Below are 22,407 nucleotides of genomic sequence, written 5' to 3'. Positions count from 1 at the left end.
GCCCTGATTTTGTGGCTACCACATCAGGGAGGATGGCTTATTCATAGTCCTCACCTTCAAGGAGCAACCTTTCTGGCAGAGTGACAACCCAGTGGATGACGACTCATCTACTGCTTTGCCTCCCTGAGGTTTTGGAAGCACAGAGAAAGAAAGAATAGAGGCTGCCCAGGGAAGCAGAGGACAGGGTCCCCAGGTGACCAGAACTTCCCCAGGCCAAGAAGGGCAGTGTGGCAGTGGGCAAGGCTATTAAGGTAGTGACCAGCACATGGCGTGAAGTTCATGGTTAGAAAGATCACAGTGGGTCTGAGTTACTCTGAATGTGGTTGGAGGTTGGATGGAAAAAGCACCAACTTCCTGTTGGTGTTCACCTCTGGGATGCCTCACCCCCCCCCCCCCATTTCCACACCTTAGTATCAGGCTCTCCACTCAAGCCTGCTCTTGTACTCCTGATATGGACTCTGTTTTCTCCACTGGCTGTAGCTGAGAGAGCATGCAAGGAATTCAGCAGTTAGTAAGTGCTCAATAAGCATCAGCTATTCTTATGATCAGTATCACTGGGTGCCATATTTCTATAAAGTTACAGTCACTTGAATTCGTGTGTCTCTTCGAGAGTCTGCGTAGAAGCTTAACAGCCAAAGGGAAGTATTTCCACTCTGGATTAGACCTTTTCATTGTAAACAAATCCTTAAAAACAAAAACAAAAACAAAACAAAACAAAGAGGGCACCTGAATGGGGCAGTTGGTGAGCTGCAAACTCTTGGTTTCTGCTCAGGTCATGATTTCAGGGCTGTGGATTTGAGCCCCATTGCCAGCTCTGCACTCAGCGTGGCGTCTACTTGAGTATCTCCCTCTCCCCCTGCCCCTTCCCACTACTCCCCACCTCCCTCCAAAATAAATAAATCTTAAAAAAAAAAACTTTTCATTGTGATCCCAGGAAGGCTTCTCTGTGTGGTTGAGGTAAGAGAGAACACCTTCCCTCACAACAGCTTGCTACAAGAGAACCTTGGCCCCTCTCCTGTTAGGTCCAGGATCCCTGACCCTCGCTCAGTTCCTGAGTTCCTGGGACATGACCGTGAACCAGGCAGGAGGCTGCCGTGAGTTCTGACACAGGAGTTCTGATGTGTGGCATCACGTTCCACCAGAGTGTGGATTTACAGGTGAGCGTGTGAAAATGGAACCATTTGGCCAGAAGGCATCCCTTCAATTGCTTCTGTGGGGAATTGCTGACGTGTCAGAAATTGATGCCCGACAGGCGTACCAGACCACAATCTGCAAACCTACAATATTTATGTTTTGAAATGTCAGACTTTAAAGAGTTTGAGAAACTGGCAATTAATCAGAACTCTGTGCACAGAATTAAAGCACAGAATGGTTTTGGTTTATTGTAGCTCCGTACACAGATGGAAATGGCTGGATATAATTATTTTCTCTCGCTGGTGCTCAAGCATCCATTCGGTTTTATAATTTACTGTTTGGCATTTGGTAGGTATAGTCCAGCATTGTAGTGGGTCTGCAAATCATTTCTTTTTCATTGGTGCTGCTGTTATATTCAGAATGAAACCCATGGCATGAGGTTCTTATTGTCTGATGGTCATTGGTTGACTCATGGACTGACAGACCCATGACCTGGATTCTGCCCCTTTGGTCTCTTGATTTCTATCTGAGCAAAGTAGAAGGGACTCTGTGCTTTAAATAGAATCTTAGAGGGGCACCTTGGTGGCTCAGTCAGTTAAGTGTCAGACACTTGGTTTCGGTTCCAGTGGTCATCTCAGGGTCATGAGATGGAGGCCCGGGTAGGGCTCTGCACTAAGGGTGGAGTCTGCTTGTGATTCTCTCTCCTTCTCCCTTTGCCCCTCCTGCTTGTGCTCTCTCTCAAATAAATAAATAACTTTTTAAAAAATAAAATAAATAGCATCTTAGATTTCCTTGCATACTGTTCCAGTCCATGGAAATTCCATCCTGCTAAGGCCTCTCAAGGCCATTTCCTGGATAGTCAAGAAGCACTTCTTAGGGGCACCTGGGTGGCTCAGACGGTTAGGTGTCTGTCTTCAGCTCAGGTCATGATCCCAGGGTTCTGGGATCAGGTCTGTCCCGTGTTGGGCTCCCTGCTCAGCAGGGAGTCTGCTTGTCCCTTTACCCCTCACCCTGCTTGCTCTGCTCGTGCTGTCTCTTTATCTGTCAAATAAATAATTTTTTTAAAAGAAGCATTTCAATAAAAAGCTCCTACTCTGTCCTGGGCACTAAGGATGTGTATGTAGAGAAACAGGCCACTATCACTAACACCACTAACAGGAACTCACACCAGGGAGGACAGGATTCTAAGCTGTAGAGAGGCCAGCACAGCTTGCGTGGTAGAAAAGGTTGATGGGGAGACTTCAGGATTTGTCTGTTTTAGGAACTTGACCATAATCTGGTTTAAAATTCAGACAAGGGATCCCTGGGTGGCTCAGCGGTTTATCGCCTGCCTTCGGCCCAGGGCATGATCCTGGAGACCCGGGATCGAGTCCCACATCAGGCTCCCTGCATGGAGCCTGCTTCTCCCTCTGCCTGTGTCTCTGCCTCTCTCTCTCTCTCTCTCTCATTGTGTGTGTGTGTTTGTGTCTCATGAATAAATAAATAAAATCTTTAAAAAAATAAAATAAAATTCAGACAATATCATTTAAGGCAGTGGAAGTTCATTTCCTTCCATGTATGAGACCAGAGAGGAGTCAAACACACTACACGTAGTGCTATTCTGGCAGAGTGGAAAGAACCTTAAGCATTTTGGGTATCAGAGGACCTGGGTTTTTGGTTCATGTTCCACCAAATGTCTTTTTTTGCCCAAGTTTTAGGTTTTATTTATATTTAAATTAACACATAATGTATTATTAGTTTCAGGGTAGACTTCAGTGATTCATCCGTTGCATATAACACCCAGTGCTCATTACGTCACGTGCCCTCCTCAATGCCCATCACCCAGTCACCCCCACCCTTCTTCCCTCCAGCAACCCTCAGGTTGTTTCCTGGAGTCAAGATTCTCTTATGATTTGTCACCCTCTCTGATTTTGTCTTCTTTTATTTTTTCTTTCCCTTCCCCTGTGTTCATCTGTTTTGTTTGTTAAATTCCACATAGGAGTGAAATCATATGGTATTTGTCTTTCTCTGACTCACTTATTTCACTTAGCATAATATCTTCTAGCTCCATCCACACGATTACAAATGGCAAGATTCCATTCTTTTTGATGTGTGAGTAATATTCCAGTGTGTGTGTGTACACAAGGAGTCAGCTTGAGGATTCTCTCTCCCCCTCTCCCCACTCTTGCCCTCTCTCTGTCTCTCAAAAAAAAATAAAATCTTTTTAAAAAATTGCCTCATTCACAGCATCTGAACAGCTGTTGTCCACTTCCTCAAATAATAGCTAAAAAGTGTAAATGCTACTATTTTGGAGGAGCGGGCTCTTTGAATTTTTTTGATGGCAAAAAGGGGACCCCATACTCTGGAATGTTGGGCAACTTTTCAGATGCAGTGGGAAGTGTTATTGTTCAGTGCGGGTCTGTTCTCTGCTCCTCATGGGACATGAGCCTATTAATGATTTACTGCTCTGAAAGTCCCATCAGCTTGGAAAATGACCAAGAAATGTCTGTTTAGCTATAGCCACGTTGTGTTTTTTAACCCTGCTGCTCCAACTGGAAGGAACCAAGGCACCGAAGGACATTGGCTTTTCTCAGATCCCATTTGTCCAGTTTGCTCTGAGATGGCATGAGTAGAGAACTAGCACAGGTGTGATGGGGTGAGAAAGCCCCTGGTCAGTAGACCTCCTTAGGAGCATGTCTGTGGCCAGTCCCCATTCCAGGTTTCTGTTTCTTATCTCATTCGGGAATTGGATTTTCAAGACATTCCTTTTATGATTCTCTGTGAGTCCTAATGATATCCTAACACCTGTGCTGACACTCTTCCCAGAGTGGCAGACTGGACCTTCTGCTTGCTTGCTGACATTCTGGCACTGACCCGAATGTCTCTGGTCTTCATGAACACACAGCCCAAACCATGGCAGGTCCACCATCAACCATCCCTGGCTGGAATCTTAGATAATTCATCGACTAACAGGGATGGAGGTGTTGGGCTTTAGACTATGATATTTATCTCTCAAGACATAAATGCTGTCTGTTCTCTATCACCTTGTATTGCAACCTAATGCAGGTCATTTAGCCTCCCTGGATCTCAGTATCCTAATCCTATCCTCAGTATCCTATCCTAAGATGATACTGTACCAATTCAGGCCCTGCTGATTCCAGGAGTTTACTCATGAGAGATAAATAGGTGGAGCCAGGTAGGCCTACAGACCAGTATGTCAGGGGCAGAGGAAGCTGTCAGACCATTACCCAGGCATGATGCACATAGAAGAAGGAGGAGAAGAAGAGATAAAGGGTGGGAAGAGTGTGACACAGTGGTGCAGCTCCTGGAAAATCTTAGCCAGCTGAATGGGGAGCTCCAGTGCAGATTGCCTATGGAGAAGTCCTGTGTTGGGGCAGAACTGCCCAGGCCCTGGTGCCCCCTCCGAGCTCAGTCATTGACTGGGGACTCTCTGGGAAGACTCTGGCCTTAGCCAAATATTGCAGCTGGAAGCTGTCATCTGGTTGCACTCCTTATAGTGGAAGAGTAACTTCTTTCTTTCTTTTTTCTTTTTAAAGATTTTATGTATTTATTCAATGAGAGACACAGAGAGAGAGAGGCAGAGACATAGGCAGAGGGAGAAGCAGGCTTCCCTGCGGGGAGCCAGATGTGGGACTCGATCCCTGAACCCCGGGATCATGCCCTGAGCCAAAGGCAGACACTCAACCAGTGAGCCACCCAGGCACCCCAGCAACTTCTTTCTTAAAAGAAGAATTGAGTAGTATGTCTTCATGGCTGCCTTTTTTTTTTTTTTTTTAAATGAAGGGCCAGAGCAAAACTGTCTCTTACTGTTTTAATTCAAGCTACATGTACCTTTTCACGAGCCTCTTAACTGTGTGAACATTTAAGTGCAAGCACAAGAGAAAACATGCCATGTTTCCTGTAGCCTAAGACACGCTTTCTCTGTGCATCTGAATGCATGTCACCAAGGTTGGCATCTCAGGCCTACACTTCACTATGAGTTGGCCAAGTTAGAGCCCCAGAGATGAGACCTGGAAGATCTCTGGACCTGCACAGATGGAGAGCAAGTTCCAGAGCCGCCTGCTGCCTCCGGAGGAGTTGTAAGTCCAGGGAGAAGCTGGCAAGGAGGCTGATTCTCACTTCCCAGGAAGGGCTTCACTCCCTCTGTATCAGTTCCTTTCTGGGCGCCCATCCAGACCTAACAGCCGATGATGCCTTACGATCCTCACTGATTCCCGATTTGCCATTTAGGTTTTAGGAAGTCAGATTTTAGAAAAACATAATATGCTTTCACTGTTTTAGATGGTTCCATTGAAGATGGGGCTTTAGAAAGAGGCTGCATGGGTCCCAGGCCAGAAGGCACTACCCTAGAGTAGAACTGAGTCAGGTCATCCATTGATGATCCCAAGGATGGTCCACGGTCCCATAGCAGTTGTCTTGCCTTCTGCCCTGAGGCCAAACTATAAATGTCCTGCTCTGTTCATCCTCTCCTTCCAGCTCTTGGCATCCTCCATTGATCCCCCATCTTCCCACCCTGGCTTGTCTTGCCTGGTACTGCCTGGTATACAACTGCTCCCACTTCTCTGGTCTGACCTCTATGCTATCTTGGTTTCCATCATGCTGTGCTCTAGTATACTGTGTTCTGACATCCTTCACTTCTTCATCAGCTGCTAAACCTGCCATCTGCTAATCTTAGAGGGGGAATAGTAGTATTGCCTTTTCTGATTTGACAGAAAGTGTTCCCTTAGAAAGAAGATGAGACTGTGACATTCAAAATCATGGGTCGGGGGCATCGGAAAGGAAGAAAAGATAGGAAGGGAATAGTGGTGAAGAGCCATTTTGGATGCATTTGGGATCTGGGACATCTGTCATTCATCTCTGTGCAGCAGTTCCAGGTTGACTTGCTGAGTTGGTTTGTTGAAGGATAGAGGGCATTGTCTGCCTCTTTGCTGGATGATGAGAGATGCCACTCAGGTCCCCCTTGAGGGATGAAAGATTTATTCCTCTGTTGGTAGAAGTACTGCCAACGGACAACCTGTAGCCTTCAGTTTTCTATAGAAAGTACTTTGGCTGAAGAAAGACACCTCACCCAACATCACATGTCCATTCTGGGGCAACCTGCACCCAGGGATCAGCCAGTGCAAGAATTAAAAGCTCAATCTCTTTTCCTCAATTCGGGACAGCTCTGCTGTGCCAGCCCAGGTTGGTAGCTTCCCAAGTTGGCTTGAGGTTTGCTGGGACCTTCCTTCAGATTCCTTGAAGGCTCACTCTTTTCTCTGTCGATCTCATTTCCTTCCCTGGCCTTTCACAACTATGATCCCCCAGAGGGGGGGGGGTGCTTCCTAATAAACTTGCTCTGCATTTCAGAAGCTGCTTCTCAGGAAACCCAACCTCTGACACCTCTATTTACGATTCCACCATATTTTATACAAGGGATTTTAGTAGTGATGATCTCCAGCTTGTAGCCACTATTCGTCACCGTGAATTATAACTGTTAATGGTTCGAATCAAATATTCATTGAAAACCTATGCTATGTAAAGCACCGAGCTGCGTGATGTCACTAGGCATTTGCAGATTACCACAGTATATCCTACAGAGAGGGAGATGCTCTAATTAAAATGAAATATTTTGAGTCACAGCTCAGGGGAAGATGCCAGGTACAGGTAGGGCCCAGGTTAGCAGAACGAGTCCAGACGTGAGATTTGCCTCAAAGAAGTAGAAATTCTGATATTCAAAGGGCACAGTTGGCCATGTAGAGCTGATTTGGGTCAGCACTAAGTCCAAGGCAGGAAAACCTAAGTGATTGAAAAGAGAGAAAGAATAGGGAGGGAATAGTGGTGAATCGCCAGCCACTTTGGATGCATTTGGGAGCTGGGACATCTGTCATTCACCTCTGTGCAGCAGTACCAGGTTGACTTGCTGAGTTGGTTTGTTGGAGGAGAGAGGGAAAAGGAACATCAGGGTGCTTCTAGTTCATTGGGAGTGGAAGCCGAGAAACAGCTGGGGGCTCAGCCCTCTGGGAAAGAGACTGACTGCAACTAAGCAGAATGCCAAGGTCCAGCCAGCTGGTCTGGGAGTCTCAGAGGCTTCCTGCAGCAATAGAAAGGCATGTGCCCCATCTGCTAAACTAACACCTCCAAGTATACAGTAGGCAGAGTGAGGTGGGTGCTGGGGAGGCAGGCACGTGGTTCACCCTCAGAAGCATGGGGGCCCTCTCTGTGATGAAGCTGAGCTCAATCTGTAAGTAAAAACCTCAAAAGAGATGCACGAATCCTAATGAGGGCAATGACCGAAGTATCTTCCAAGTTCACTTCCCTGAGTGCTGCTGTTTGGAAGTCAAAGTTGCCTTTTCCTGTGGTGCTGACTGTGGTTTCCATGCTTCTGGAGACCCCCAGATGACTAGTGGGTTCTGTGTGTTGCCTATTCAGTAGTCACTCATGGCCAAAACCCCCATGGTCACTCAGGATCACTTTGGTCAATCCCATGCAACCATCAAGTTGTCATAGAGACAAAGTGGAGGCAGTTGCTTTAGGTTGACTGCTGATCCTTGTGCCTACAAGTGGCATTTGATGGAACCAGAAGAATGAGGACAAGTTTGCTCATGTCTGGTCATCACTACAGCTTTATCTGCCCAAGGATCTGAGGGTGCCACACAAAGTTCTTGAGGGTAAAGAAATCACGTGCACTTGTAGGCATGCTGATGAGTCATAGTTGGTGGAGCACAGGGAAAGGAGCAGCTTGGAGACTGGTGGGCCCAGAGGGAGCAGGGCCTTGGTGTATCGGGGCTGGATCCCAAGAGCAGTGGGGAACTGTGGGAGGCTGCGGAGCAGATTTACTTCTAGATCCCTCTGGCAGAAATGCAAGGAGTCAAGAGTCAAATCATTAAGAGGTTTTAAGAGTAACCCAGGTGAGGGAATGATGAGGACCTCAGTTACACCTGCATCTGTGCAAGGGGAAGGTAAATGCAGTGCTTGCACAGAGCAATGAACAAAGTGCAATGGGCACAAAGAGGCAAACCACAGTCTGTGGCCAGCTCAGACAGCAAAGCCAGCAAGGAGTCCTCAGGAAACGGGATTAGCTTCTCATTAGATCAATCCAGAAGGACCTGTTGGATCAGGACCTATTTTGACCTCTGATGCAATGGTGAGCTTCCGCTGGTTGTAAAAATTATTTTCCTGGGGCACCTGAGTGGCTCAGTGGTTGAGTGTCTGCTTTTGGCTCAGGTCGTGATCCCAGGGTCCTGGGATTGAGTCCTGCAGCCGGTTCCCCACAGGGAGCTTGCTTCTCCCTCTGCCTGTGTCTCTGCCTCTCTCTGCATGTCTCTCATGATTAAATAAATAAAAGCTTAAAAAAAAAAAAAGACTTTTTTTCCATCAGGTGTCAACGTCAGCAAGTCCAGCAGAAGGACAGGATAGAATGTGTGTTTTATGCTTAGTCAGTGAATATCAGCGAGTCTAGATGAGGCCCCTGAAATTGGATGGTTTGGTTGATTCAATCAATGATGACACTCATTGATATTTTGATATTCAGTGCATTTTGGCCCCTTGACGCTCCTTTCTTCTGCTTGTGGCACCGGCATTACACCTGTTCATCAAGGCAGTAGGCTCTGGCTGTGGCTCTGGCTCTGGCATCCAAAAGGCCAAGATAGGTTCCTTTCTCTTTCTTAGTTTCAGCTTTCACACCTGCAAACTGAATAATAGTAGTGCCTGGCTGTGGTGAAGTTCAAATGAGTCCCGGTCCCAGTGCGCAGTGCCCACCTTGCAATAAACTCCAGAATGTTAGCCTGTGTGAGGCTCATTACAAGGGCCTTCGCTTTGGAATGTTTTCATCTCCTTGTATCCAGAGGGCTCCCTGGGATGTCTGCATTTTGGCGAGCTGTGTCAATGCCCGGGTTGATGGTGGTGAGTCCCTGACCGACCAGAAAGGCAGCCACCACACCATTGCTTGGCTAGCTCCCCCTCCCCTGCCCCGCCTGCCTGCCCTTCCAATCCTTTCTCCTCTAGATCCTTGCAGAATGTCTGGAACAATGGAAGGAACCTGTTTGATTACAGTCAAAAGTCTCTCCGGGAAGCTCCAACACTTTCAGGGTAATTTGGCATGATTTCATGGAAGTGAGCCTTGGGGAAAATTCAAATGTCAAGCATAATTTGGTACTTGAAACATGAAAGAAAAAGCCTTCTGATTTCTTTTCATCTACATTTTCCCTCCTGCTCTCTGTCCGGCCTTCCCTCTTCTCTCTCAGGGGTCATTACCCCACAGCGGGGGTTAGAGGTGAAGCAACAGCAGCAGCTGGCAATCTTTTAACTTGCTCTCTGTCGGCGTCTGGCATGGGCAGTCAGCTTCCCCACTCACCCGGGCATCTCTGCTGACCCCATTTTCTGAAGGCCGGCTGGGCAGGAAGCTCTAATGAATGTTCAAATCTCAACAGGAAGATCAGCGATTACTTATACACGGTAGATGATGATCTACAGTTCTATTAAAATATTATCTATGTGTTTATTTTATTGAAAAGAGCACAAAACAGAGGGACCTTCTATCTTTTTCATGTTAAAGACAATGCATTGCCAGGAAGACCCTCTGTGCACCTGCCACATGACTTTGGACTACCTGGTTCACCAGACCTTGAAGGTTAGGATACCAGATCTACCATTTCTTGGCTGTGTGACCAGCAAGTTGCCTCACTGTGCCAACCAGGTGCTCCAGAGATGAGCCACACTACACTTAAGCTGAAATAGGTGCCCCAACCTAACAAGCAAAGAAGGAATATGGCAGCTGTTCAGGGGCGTCTTGTAAATCTCACACCAAATGTCTGCTCTGGTCCACACTAACCAACAACTGCAGGGAAGGAGACTCTGGGACACATAATTCCATCTTGGCTAAATTGGCACAGAAAAGTTGTGGTATGGTACAAGGACTATAAAAAAGTATATTGGTCAAGGTGCTGGGTGGTTCAGTACGTTAAGCATCCAAAGTCTTAATTTGGCTCAGGTCATGATTGCAGGGTCATAAAATTCACCCTGTGTTGGGGTCTGCATTGAACATGGAGCCTGCTTAAGATTCTCTGCCTCTGGCCCTCCCCTGACTTGCACATGTGCATTCTCTAAATACATATGTATATATATTGGTGAGGGGCCTCGCTGGGTAGGATGTTCAGTTATCATCAATTGTCATTCCTCTTATGTTTCCCTCCTATATCAGCCATACTCAGATAACAACTGAGTCTTTGACTTTGACTAAGGGGTAGCAGTGAGGGGAGATGGAGAGCAAGATGGGGATCCTGTGTGTGTGCGTGTGCACGTGTGTGTGATACTGGAGGTGGGCAGGAGATGGGTGCACGCCATTCTGAGACTAAAGAGTATAGACTGGAGGAAACATACTTTGGATGTCCTGGGATATTTTTTTTTAATCCTTTTCTCATTTTTTAGTGTGGATGATAGGAAATGTTCCCTATTTTACTGATCCCTACTTTACTAATATAAGCATCAATCCGAAGCTGGGGTGAGCTAGCCTCTGAGGGAGCTGCCACCACTCCTGCCCTCCTCATTCCTCTGGTCTTTTGTTTCCATGGGGTTCATGGCAAGAGCGTGATCTGGGATGTTTTTATCAAGCATCTCCTTTTTATTGAGGATGGTTTTCCCATCCATACTATGATGGGACATTGGCTTTGGAGCAATGAATTGCCTTAAACACTGGAACACTCAGGAACGGGGAATTGAATTTGTGTGGGAAATCTTGGGACACCATCTCATTATTTTATCCTGTTGGGAATTCTTGGTGCCCAGCCGGAGATGTGGAGAGATGTGGAGTTTGCTTTGTACTAATTCCTTCTGGGTGGGATGTGGGAGTAGATTCCAGTCTTTCAGCAGTGTGACAGAAACTCATTAGTGTGACCCTAGAGGGACAGCACAATATCTGTTATGAAAGCAGGGCTTCACTTACCTGGTTATCTTGGGTCTCCCTGAGTGCTCTGCCTGTGGACCCATGCAGTTGATTTGGGCCCTAATCTGTCTGTCTTTCTACCTGCCACCTGATAAAAGGACATTACAGTTCTATTGACTACAGGACATATGACCAATACCCACTAGTTGATCAGCTTTCCAAAGACCTGAATGACAACTGTAGAATTTCTTCAAAGTAAGAATTTTTCCACTGGCACGTTTCAAGATCAGTTTCTCTTTTTTTTCTGTGTTGCTGTGGCCCCTGACTATGGTCATTATTCCCCTAGTCCATAAGGACATTTGGATGGTGAGCTACCTCAGTGGTTGGGTTTGTACCATATTAGGTTATCACAAGTGTGCAAAGATAGTCCTTCCTGCAGTGGTATGATCTTTCTTATCTCTAGAGCAGTGGTTCTCAAAATGTCATCTGTCATTTCTGGACAAGCAGCATGAGCATGACCCAAGAACTTGTTAGAAAGGCAAATTCTTGGGCCTCATCCTGGACTCACTGAATCAGAATCTCTGGGGCCCAGGAAACTATTTTAACAAGCCCTCCAGATGATTCAAATGGCAGCTAAAGTCTGGGAAATACCACTGTGTGGCTGGGAACAGACTGACTTTCTTGACAGCTGCAACAGCTGCTCATTTTGCTCCCCCAGTGCACAGGTCGGGTGCATATGTGATGTTAGAGAGATCCAGAACATTCAGACAAGAGAAGCAAGCTTTTCTTACCACTGCATTTGTCCGGATTCTTTGTTTTTACAGATAAAAACTTGGAAAACCAGACGAGTGGCGGGAGAGAGGGGGTTGCCCCAAATCACACAGTTAGTAGCAGAAATCAGAATGGCTTCTAGTTTGCTGCATTCTCACTTCTGTGTACTTTCCATTCTAGGTGCTCACCAGGAGGGTGGATGGGTGGATGGATGGATGATAAGGAGGCTTGTTGGCAGGAAACAGTGTGTGTTGGGGTCAGGATCTCATTTAAATGCTATCATTTTGTAGGTATGACAGTGGGACAATTATTGCATCCCACCCGCAAAGTCCAAAAAATGGGAACAACAATCCATGTGCTGCCAACCTCCAATGAGATGCAAGAAGATTTGCAAATGGTAACGTGCAATCTGTCCATGAAGCAGCAGCAGCAGCAGCAGCAGCAGCAGAGGCCACTACCATCTTTCCTCCCAGTGTCCAGCTGTTCCGGCCACCTAGCTCGGGCAGTCAGGAGGGAGAGAGCACGCCTCCGTGTTGTCAAGGGGGGCACGGGATGCTCACCGTGGGGGAAAAATGATTCTTTCCTTTCATTGACTAATTCAGATGACAGCCTTCCCCATTCTGGTTCCAGCCCTATCTAAACCAGTGAAACAACCACTTATGTGATAATCATTTTATCACTTGGCTGCTATTGTAAATAAGGGATGGAGGCCCCTGCGCTGGGCCATCTTTACAACAGGTCCATCTAAATGCAAATGCAGATCCCCTGCCAAACAGAGAGGTGAAAGCTTTCCTATTAGCAGGCAGGAGATAGGAGAGTTAATTTAATGCTAAAACATTCCCATGCAGGGAGAGCAATTTCCCCTGTAGAGCAGTCGCCTCATTTTCTCTCCATGACCACTGTGCCCATAATATGATAATTTTTACCTTTTTAAACTTTGCTGAAGGAAAAAGGACAGTCATCTATCTTTGGAAATAGCTCCTTCTGCATTCATTTTATCTACAAAAATGCAGATATTTGTCTATTTGGTGAATGAATGGCCTGGAAAGCGCTGGAAGATGAAGATGACTTTGGTCCTGGGATGTGTCAGGATTCAATGCCTGCACTTGACTCTGTGAACTCCCCGCAGGCAGGCCTGCCACGTGACGGTGTTCGCCAGGCCTACGCCAACCAGCTCTGGTTTTCTTCTGCCATTGAATCAATCTCCCTGAGCCAAGAGGGGAGGAATTGAGAAGGAAGATGGAAGGAAAGCATACGGACAGCCAAGGCCAGTCACATACCATTATTTCAGCCATGGTTGAGAGGAGTTAAAGCGGGTCCTTCTTCCTAACATTCTGGGGTCAGATGCTTTTAAGCTGTGTGACCTTGAACTCTCACTTAGCCTTGTCTTTTTTACCACTGTAGGGATTGCACACGATCCAAGTCAGTCCCTGGGTAGAGAGAGAGAAGGGAATGAATGCTCTCTGAGCCCATATCACAAAGCTTCCGTGGCCTGCTTCCCTGCATGATCATCAGCATTTCAGCCCTCTGCAATCCTGGGATAAGGCTGATGTTAGACCCATTTTACAGATGGGTAAATGGGCTCTGGTGCTTGTCTTGCTCAAGGCGACACAGCTAGTGGAGAAGCTACAGTCAAAATGATCTTCATTACTCACAAATCCCACACTTGTGAGTTTCCTTACTTGCTAGAAGTTATTTGTAATCACCAAGTCAATATTCATGGCTCTTTTGAAACTGTTTGTGACATGCACAGAAGAGCAGAAAATTTGAGTGGCCCAACATACACCTTCCCAGATGAGGTTGGATGAGGTGATGCTCTCTTTGTTCCAGTGCTCACACTGTCAACAAGTGTCCTTTTCATGGTCAATTTGGTGCCACATTTTCACAGTTTCGTGTTCCCACATGCCAGAAGGTTGTGATGTGCTTTATGGAGAAAACACTTGTGTTAGCTAAGCTTTGTTCAGGCAGAGTTATGGTGCTATTGGCTGTGACTTCAATATTAATGAATCAACATTATATATTTATTAAGATGTCTTGAAACAGACATATGCATAAAACAAGGTCATGTATTAATGTGGTTGGTGAAAATGTTGTGACCAGAGGCTCACAGGAACCTAACTGTATTTCTCCAGGAGCCAGGGTTCAGTATTTGCCAATTCAGTGTTCATGGGGACTTTATAGAACATGATTACCATGAGTTGAGAATCTATTGTACTTTAAATCAATTCTGTTTGCCTCTTCTGTTGTCCTTGAAGAAGGAAGTGGGGAGGCTGTCAGAGGAGTCTGGCCCCTGCCCCATGGTGCCCTCACCCCAGCCAGAGTTCTATTCTTCCCTGGTAGGATGAGACCTGCCCAAGCCCCCGGTCAGCTTTTCCTGTGCAGAGGATGAAAGTGAAAATTTGCTGCTTCAAGAGGCAAGGGCCTGTTTGCTTACTAGCTCAGTGATCTTGGGTAAATTACCTGCTCTGTTTCTTCCTCTATAAGGTGGGGTTCTTAATACGACTTGGCAGGGTTGCCTGAGGAATTCGGTGAAATTAACATATATAAAGGGCTTAGCACAGTGCATAGATCATCATAAAACTTAATGATTATTAAGATAATCACGAAGATCTTGGTTTGGAGTTATTTTTGGAATGCTAGAGCTCTAAGCACTGCTGAATCCTAGGGGCTGGTTATTCTGGCCCTTATCTGAGCCTCCCTGTTCCTCTCTGCCTTTCTTTCCTGCTGCTGGCCCCTTTCTGATGGCTTCTCTGAGCTTCTATGCACCTGGACCTTACACGGTCTGGGTCGTCTCTCCAGTGCCCAGGCCCTGCTGGCTTTTTGTGGGTTGAAGCAGGTTTGTAAGCCCATGCTCAGCAGACTCTACCCTCATTCTGCAGTTGTGGGCATGTGGCTGAAGCCACCTGAAGGGTGAAATCACTGCCCCTCTTTGACCATGTGCTTTGCTTGTCTGGTCTCCAATTCCAACCACTGAATAGTCGTTGCTGAAGGATTTGCCCCCTCTGAGAAGGGAGTACAGAAGCCCACCTCAGGGAACAGGAGGGAGGTTAGATGATACTAGTGTGTACACTCCACCTAATTGAAAGTGCAATAAATGCCATATTTCTTCAATGAAAAATCTAAATAAAACTCCATGACCCCAACTGGCTGAGGTCAGTCTGATATTTGGGATGTGTCCTTTATTTGACTGTACAAGAACTCGAAGGTTTACACAGTCTCATCAAAATCAGAATGGGATGCTCCCTGGGGGTAGCCATGACACTCTTTGGAGCGCTGTCTAGCACTGCCTAGCAATGCCCCTGAGACCTCGTATTGGTAGCAGACTTGGTGACAGGGATTAGTTTCCAGAACACCCATGTTGCTGGTGTCCCAAGGCTTGGCCTCGTGGGCTTCCTTGAAGCCACACCCTAGGTAGGTCCTGACCTCTCCAAGCACTTGTAGGTACAGGCATAGAGCTCATCCTCTAGTGGGACTCCAGATCCTGTTTCTATTCCCAGCCCTGAGGAGCAGAGGCTGGAGGTGAGTGTGGTAGAAGGCAAGACTCCAACTAATTTCTTACTCCATTATATCAAGTAACCATTTGAATGATTCCTGTAGCAGAAGCAGAGCATGAGAGTGGCTATTCTGAAATCAGGGAAGACAGCGAGGAGATCCACAATGGAGGTCATCTGGAGGGGTGTTGGGATTGGTTCATCATAGAGAACACCTCACTGTTAAGGGACCTTTCTAAAAATTCTGGACAACTGCCCTTGGACTGTCTCTTTTAGATTTAAAGAAATAATTTATTTATTATCCAACAGGTTCATGTTGAAAACTGTCTTGCTGCTGTCAGTTAATGAGGTTTATACCTTTCCACCTGGGCTGGGGCTATGGTTTTCCCAGTAGTGATTGGAAGATGGGGGAATCTCCGAGTCTGGTGGTGTCAGGTAGAAGGCAGCACTCGCATTTCATCCTTGCAACGACCCGGAGTTAGGTGGTAGCGCTACTCTTATTTTACAAATGAATAAACAGTAGCTTGAGAGTTAAGAGACATGTCCAAGGTCAGATGAGTAACTTTGGTAAAGTGGCAAATCAAACTGAGGCAGGCTGAGTCTAAAACTACTGTTCCCAGCCACTAAGCCCTTGTAAGAGGTGTCAGAGATATGAATCAGGCACAGAGCCTGGCTTGCCCTCAACAGGCTACCAGTCTGCTGGGACTTTACAGTCTATTTTAGTTTGCTTCTTTTTTTTTTTTTTTAGATCATGGTAAATGCCAATGAGGTGTCCTAGGATGCTGTTCGGGAAAATAGGCTACCCCCCTCACAGGGCTGGGCCTCCAGAACACCCATGATGCCACTGTGTGACACTTGCCTCCAAGCTGTGGCATATTGAAACGGGCGGGGGGGGGGGGGCGTCATTAAGTCTTTCTCTGGAGAGAGTGGGTGTTAGGAGCAGAATCAAATAAAATCAGGGTCCCAGAACCAAGACCAATCAACTCTTCTTTCTGAAAACCCAAGAGCTGCCCTGGCTCCCTATCTTTCTATTGGTTTGGTTGTCCAGCTTTTCATTGGATTCCCTGAAATGTCCCATCATCATCATCACCATCATTATCTACTTAAGCTCACTCAAGTTGTTTTCTACTATTGCAATCAGAGCAAGCTGGAGAAATACACAAATCCATTCTTTAATCCATTTCATCACTATTTTCTGCGTGCCTTGGCTCTGCTGAGTGTCAGCCAGACTCAAAATAGCTCCAGGATCCTTACCAATTAAATCACCCACTGCCCAGGCCCCAGGTTTTCTTGTGTCAGCCCTTTGGCTCTTTCTAAGTTTAGAATCCTTCAGAGCATGTCCAAACAATCAAGGAGGTTGCGTGTCTGAATCCAACATGTTTCAGTGTGGCTGCTATTCTGTTGAATCCACCATGTAGACATATGCAGAATGAGTGAGAATCAAAACAGAGGGCCGATGGTACAAGTTATGATCAAATTAAAGGATTTGAGAAAGACAGCAACAAAAATCATGCAAGTAAGCATAGCACTGAACACAGCATTGCCCTGAAAGGGCAGTGGACTCTCCATGAAATAAAGTTGGGTGTCTGGGACACCTGGCTGGCTCAGTTGGTAGAGCATGTGACTCTTGATCTTGGGGTTGTGAGTTCAAGCCCTATGTTGTGCGTAGATCCTACCTGAAAAAAATAAAATAGAGTTGGTTGGTTGTAATCTAGAAAATGTCTGTGAGACTCATGTTTTGGAACCACTGATCTTCATAAATATCTTTTTTTGCCCACTTAAGCCAAGAAATATGAGATGCATACCCTTTCCTCATAGTAGTTAATTTCCCTTGTTTATTAAGCTGGCAGTAGGCTCAGCAAACCTTGTTCTTTCTGACCCTAAAGCCTATGAGTTCATTCACAATACCAATATTCTTAAAACTTTAGCATGTGTAAGAATCACCCAAAGAGCTTCGAACATTTCTGGTTTGGGGTCCTCCCCCGCAGAGCTTCACATTCAATAGATCTGAGAGCAGCATCCAGGAATATGCATTTTTTGATCAATACAAGGACCACGATTTGAGAAATATCTCAGTACCTTAGCTTGCCCTCAGAAAGGCAGCACTTATGAAGAAAAAAGGAGTTATGTGATAGCCTAACACACTCAGAAACCTTTTACAAATTGGGAGAGGAAATTATACACAGACCAATTTTCCTAAAATAGTACTTGATCTTGCTTTTTGTTTCCTTTCTGAAGATTGAAAGTCTCTTTTCCCCCACCATTTTCTATGGGACTGTGACATTTTTGTCAAAGATTATTATTTCAAATAAAAAAATAAGAAGTATTTCCACTCCCACAGCAGAAATGTGAGAGTGGGATAAAGGTAGTGGCCAAGGCCTCACCAGTGAGGAACAACAGGATCCAATTTGTGCATCCAGCTTTCATCTATCAGAGGGGTTTGCAGCCATTCCAATTTATTTTACAGCGTTTCACACTTTCCGTGGAGAAACGGTATATTATTTCCAGTAAGAATTGGATGCTGGGGATGCAGGCCACATGTAAGCCTCCTCTAGAGATGCTTGGAGGTTTTCTATTTGCCTGGAGCCAGCCTGCTCTGTTTTCCACCCCACTTTTCTTGGAGGGATCAGCCACTGATCAGGCAGGAAATGGGATTTGAAGTGCCATTGATTTACTTGGCTTAGCTTTTTTTTTTTCTCTCTCTCTCTTTTCTTCTCTGTGCCCAGGAAAAAAAATATATACACCAGGGAGTCAGGAGTTGTATAGGTTTATCTGAAAGAGTTGCTGAGGTTGAGGCAATGTAACAAATTAAAGAGATAAAAAGATAGTCTTCAACAATATGGATGACTTATAGTAACTGTTCCCTTTTGGATGTCTTTGCTCCAATTAATACTTTCTACAGCCTTAAGGTAAGATTATAAAGTAGGTAATAAGATCCTTTAAATCCTACTGTTTTGAAAGAATCCTTATTGTCTAATTCCCTTGGATTTTCTGTAATGCTTTCAAGAGGTTTCAAAGCCAAAGTTCCAGAATTAGAGGGCTTCCTCCCCTTCGGTCTGGGAGATAAGTAAAAATAATTGATTCTTCAGGGTCCTTAATTTGTCAGGATTGCAAGCAGAATCCTAAAAGATTGGGGTCCATTTGTTACATAAATGTTTCTGGGATGAAAAAAGCTGAAGGCAGAGTAGGATTTGAGTCAGGTAGAGGAAAATTCTTAGGATTATTCACATGTGTCTATGCTCAAAATTTTAAATGGGTCTTACGCACATTAATAAAAGTATTTTTACAAAGCTCCAGCACTGCCAGTCTGGATGCTAGGCAGGCCACTTCATACTCTGGCCTCCTTATCATTTCTGTTGGATCCAACATTGAATCTGGAACCAGTGGCTTGGAAGTTAAGTTCTGGCTCTGCTCTGGACCACATGATGCTGGAGGAGTTGTTCACCCTTTGTTAAGGGGAGTTTCTCCAAGTTTAGAATGGGAAAAAGAATGCCCATATTAGAGGGCTACTGTTTACCTATGCACCCAATGGCTGTCATCCTTGAGGCCGTTCCTCTATTCCTTCATTCATCCTTAAGCCCCAAGCATGTACAGGGCTCTCAGGTATAACAGCGACTGAGCCACCAGGTCCAGCTTTAAGAAGCTCAAAGATGAATGAGTTGACGTGTAAGTGAACAGCCAATTATGACATAAAGAGTTCAGATTTCTGAGAGAGGTAACAATTGGGGGCACAGGCAGCACAAGGTCACCTAATGCAGCCTGCGAGGGGCGGAGTGGGGGTGTTTGCGGAACATAGTGTTGGTTGCCAGCCCAATACCGTCCTCTTTTTCTAGCAGACTTGATTCTGTTCCTGTAATCTGTGCTTCACTAATCCAATCATGGTAATCCCTCTCTTGCTGCTGATTGATTTAGGCATGGGTTTGTTACACAATGCTGGTCACTGAGAATTGAGAAGGTCTAATAGAGGATTCGGAGAAATGTTTTCCCACTCTTAAAGGGAGGCGTACATGCACTTACACACACACACACGGAGGGAGGGAGCCTTTTTCTTCCTCCGGGTGTTTGCTGTGACCTTGTGTTTTGCCTGAACCTGTAGCAGCAAACTGACCACCAAGAGGCTGAGAAAAGAGGTGAAGGATAGTAGAGCAGAAAGATGGAAAAACAGGTGTCTTTGATGCCCTTATAGAGCAGCTGAATTCACCAAACGGAGAGAACTCCTTTATCTCCAGACTTCCTGTTTTGTGAGATAACACTTCTTTGTTCTATTTTAAGTCAGTTGAGTCAAGGTTTCTGTGATTTCAGCTAAAAGAGTCCTGGCTGGTGATGCTGTGGTTGGTTTCTGAAGAAGTGGGGATACTCAGGGATGAGAGAGGGGAACGCTATCCTGGGCGAAGGGAGGCATACAGGTAAAGGCTCTGTGGCTTTGGAAAAGAACCCAACTCACTGAAGAAACAGAAAATAAATTCTTTAATTAAAAATTTTATGTGAGGGAGAGCAAAAGATGAGCCTCGAAAGATGGACAGGGTCTAGGTTAAGAAAGTGATTGTCTGTCTTCGTAACAAAGAAGTAACTTCTCTTTGTGGAACTATGAAGAATTGTACACAAGCATGGAGTCCCTTCTGGCACTGATGATCATCTCCAAGTCAGGCCACGGGGTTGCGCAGCTCTGTGGAAATGTTCACCTATATATTCCATGTGTGTGCCAGTCCCATGAGCATAGCACATCCTGGGTTTTGCCGGGCTAGAGTGTGAAGAGTTGCCCCCACCATTCTTTTTTTTTTTTTTTAAGATTTTATTTATTTATTCATGAAAGACATACAGAGAGAGGCAGAGACATAGGCAGAGGGAGAAGCTCTCTGCAGGGAGCCCAATGCGGGACTCTATCCCAGGACCCCGGAGTCACGACCTGAGCCAAAGGCAGACACTCAACCACTTAGCCACCCAGGTGCCCCTGCCCCCATACAGCAGCCTTAGACCCCATGAGAGATTCTGAGATGAGAGGTGGTCCTCGATGTAGTGGCTATCATGACAGCTCCAGGGGCCACTTCTTGCTAGCCTCGTCCTTCACTCTGGTCAGTGCTCAGCCAACCCCAGAAAGTTAATTGAGGCCATGTTCCCATAGCACATCCTTTTAACTCCCAAGGCCTCAATTCCTGTGATTTGCTAGAAACTAATAATGAGTGTGCACACATCATTACATCCAAATCCACAAAAAGGTAAATACTGCTTTCATTTATGACAAGGCAATCACACTCTGGTCCAGGATGCTAGATGCAGATGAGCTAGGTCCACTGCTCTTACAGAAAGATCTTAGCTTCCACTCTATTATTTGAATTTGGGGAAAAAATCAAAATGCTTTTCATGTTCTGTCTTTATGCTTCTGCCTGTTTTCAGAAATGGGAAATCTATATTTTTGTCCTTTGATGAATGAGACTCTGATGGTAGTGACCATTTTCTTATTTGGGAGATGTGTGTGAAGGCAAGGCACACAGATAGGCTGATTTCCATGAGGTACTTTTAGTCCACTATGGGACAAAAGTGGGTGTTAAGGGGATCATAAATAACCCTCTTAATTCTGAGAAGGTTGAATCCTGATGATGATGGAAAGCAGTGCCAGAAAGTACAAAGATCTGCCGTTAACTGGATTGAAGACAAATCACTTCACATTTCTGAGTTTGTGAGTGCATTCTGGGAAACAGCAGCTTCTGGAGTCCTGAAGTGAATAGGGCCAACCCGGGAGCAAAATGGCGGTCCCAAGACCATCCCCCTCTAACCCCCAAGGTGGTCCATTTGAGACCTTTCAGCTGTTACCAAACAGCAAAGCCACTTCATCTTCATGGCTTGGACCACTTGGCCAGCTGCCTGTCTAGCCTGTGACCAAAAGGGTTGTTGACAGCTGTGGTCAGGCACAAAGTACCCTGCTCTGTAAAAAGAGGTTGTGGAAATGGAGGTAGGGTTTTCAGACTGTTCAGAGACCTTTATCTGGTCACTTTGCCGTTATTGCTCCCCTCTCTCCACAAGTTCAGCTGATCCTCATGATTTGTAGATTCCGTATTTGGAAATTCGCCTACGCATTAGTATTTACTTGTGACCCCAAAATAAATACTTATGAACCCCTGACAGTCATAGACATGTGCAAAGTGGTGAAAACTTGAGTTGCCTGCTACACACATTTCCAACTAAGTTCAAATAAGATGACCCTTGGCCTTCGTGTTTTAGCTCTCATGTTGTAAGCAAGTGTCCTTTTCCCCATCTATCTGGTGCCACTTTGCGCGTGTGTGTGTTTGTGTTTTTTGTTGGTGGTTTCCTTGACGTCCAAGCAGAATGCTAAAGATGTCTAGGGTTTTGTTGGTGATTTCCTTGACCTCCAAGCAGAATGCTAAAAATGTCTAGGGTTCTTCTAAGTGCAAGAAGGCCGTGATGTGCCTTAAGAAGAAAATATGTATGTTAGATAAGCCTTGTTTAGGCATGAGTTATAGTGCCATTGGCCATGAGTTCAATGTGAATGAATCAACAGTATATATTAAACGTGCTTCTTCAAACAGAAACACACATAAAACAAGGTTATGTATTGATTATTTGATGAAAATGTTGCAACCAGAGGTTCACAGGCACTGAACCCTGTTTTCCCTTAGGAGTTATGGTTTACTATTTAATTCAGTATTCACTAATTCAGTGTTCACAGAGAGTTTAGAGCATAATAAACTGTATGGACTGTATGTTTTTTGTTACTTTGTATGTTTCTGTTACTTTACCATAGGAATGTTCTGTTCATGTGGAATCTCTGAGTTTCTAGAGCAGTCTTTTTGAGAAGACCCAGGATGAGAGGTGACCCAGCCTCTGCTTGGTTAATTCTGATGGGGTGCTTATTATTATTATTATTATTATTATTATTATTATTTTAGAGAGGGAGAGGGCAAGTGGGAAGTGGGGGAAAGGCAGAGGGAGAGGGAGAGAAAGAGAATCCCAAGCAGGCTCCACTCCACATGGAGCCCAAGGTGGGGCTTGATCTCATGACCCTGAGATCATGACCTGAGCTGAATCAAGAGTTGGATGCTTAACTGACTGAGCTACCCAGGCACCCCTGAGAGGGCGCTCATTTTTATAGAATGATATTAGCACTGATAATTAGAAAATACTGTCTTATATAGA

At 45.5% G+C, this 22,407-nt stretch overlaps 1 long non-coding RNA gene across 1 annotated transcript; it reads right to left on the bottom strand.

Annotated features, from left to right (window-relative positions):
• Nucleotides 1–16,408: 16,408 nt before the first annotated feature.
• Nucleotides 16,409–18,910, bottom strand: LOC140639105 (uncharacterized). Its single transcript, XR_012035955.1, has 2 exons — nucleotides 18,773–18,910; nucleotides 16,409–16,931 (listed from the first exon to the last, which is right to left on the bottom strand). It is a non-coding gene; the product is annotated as an uncharacterized lncRNA (long non-coding RNA).
• Between the last annotated feature and the right edge of the window lie 3,497 nt (nucleotides 18,911–22,407).

The sequence above is a fragment of the Canis lupus genome, chromosome 8 (genome assembly GCF_048164855.1).
Source record: "Canis lupus baileyi chromosome 8, mCanLup2.hap1, whole genome shotgun sequence".
Taxonomy (NCBI): Eukaryota; Metazoa; Chordata; class Mammalia; order Carnivora; family Canidae; genus Canis; species Canis lupus.
The sequence above is the reverse complement of the archived record's forward strand: the minus strand, read 5'-3'. Positions and strand labels throughout refer to the sequence as shown.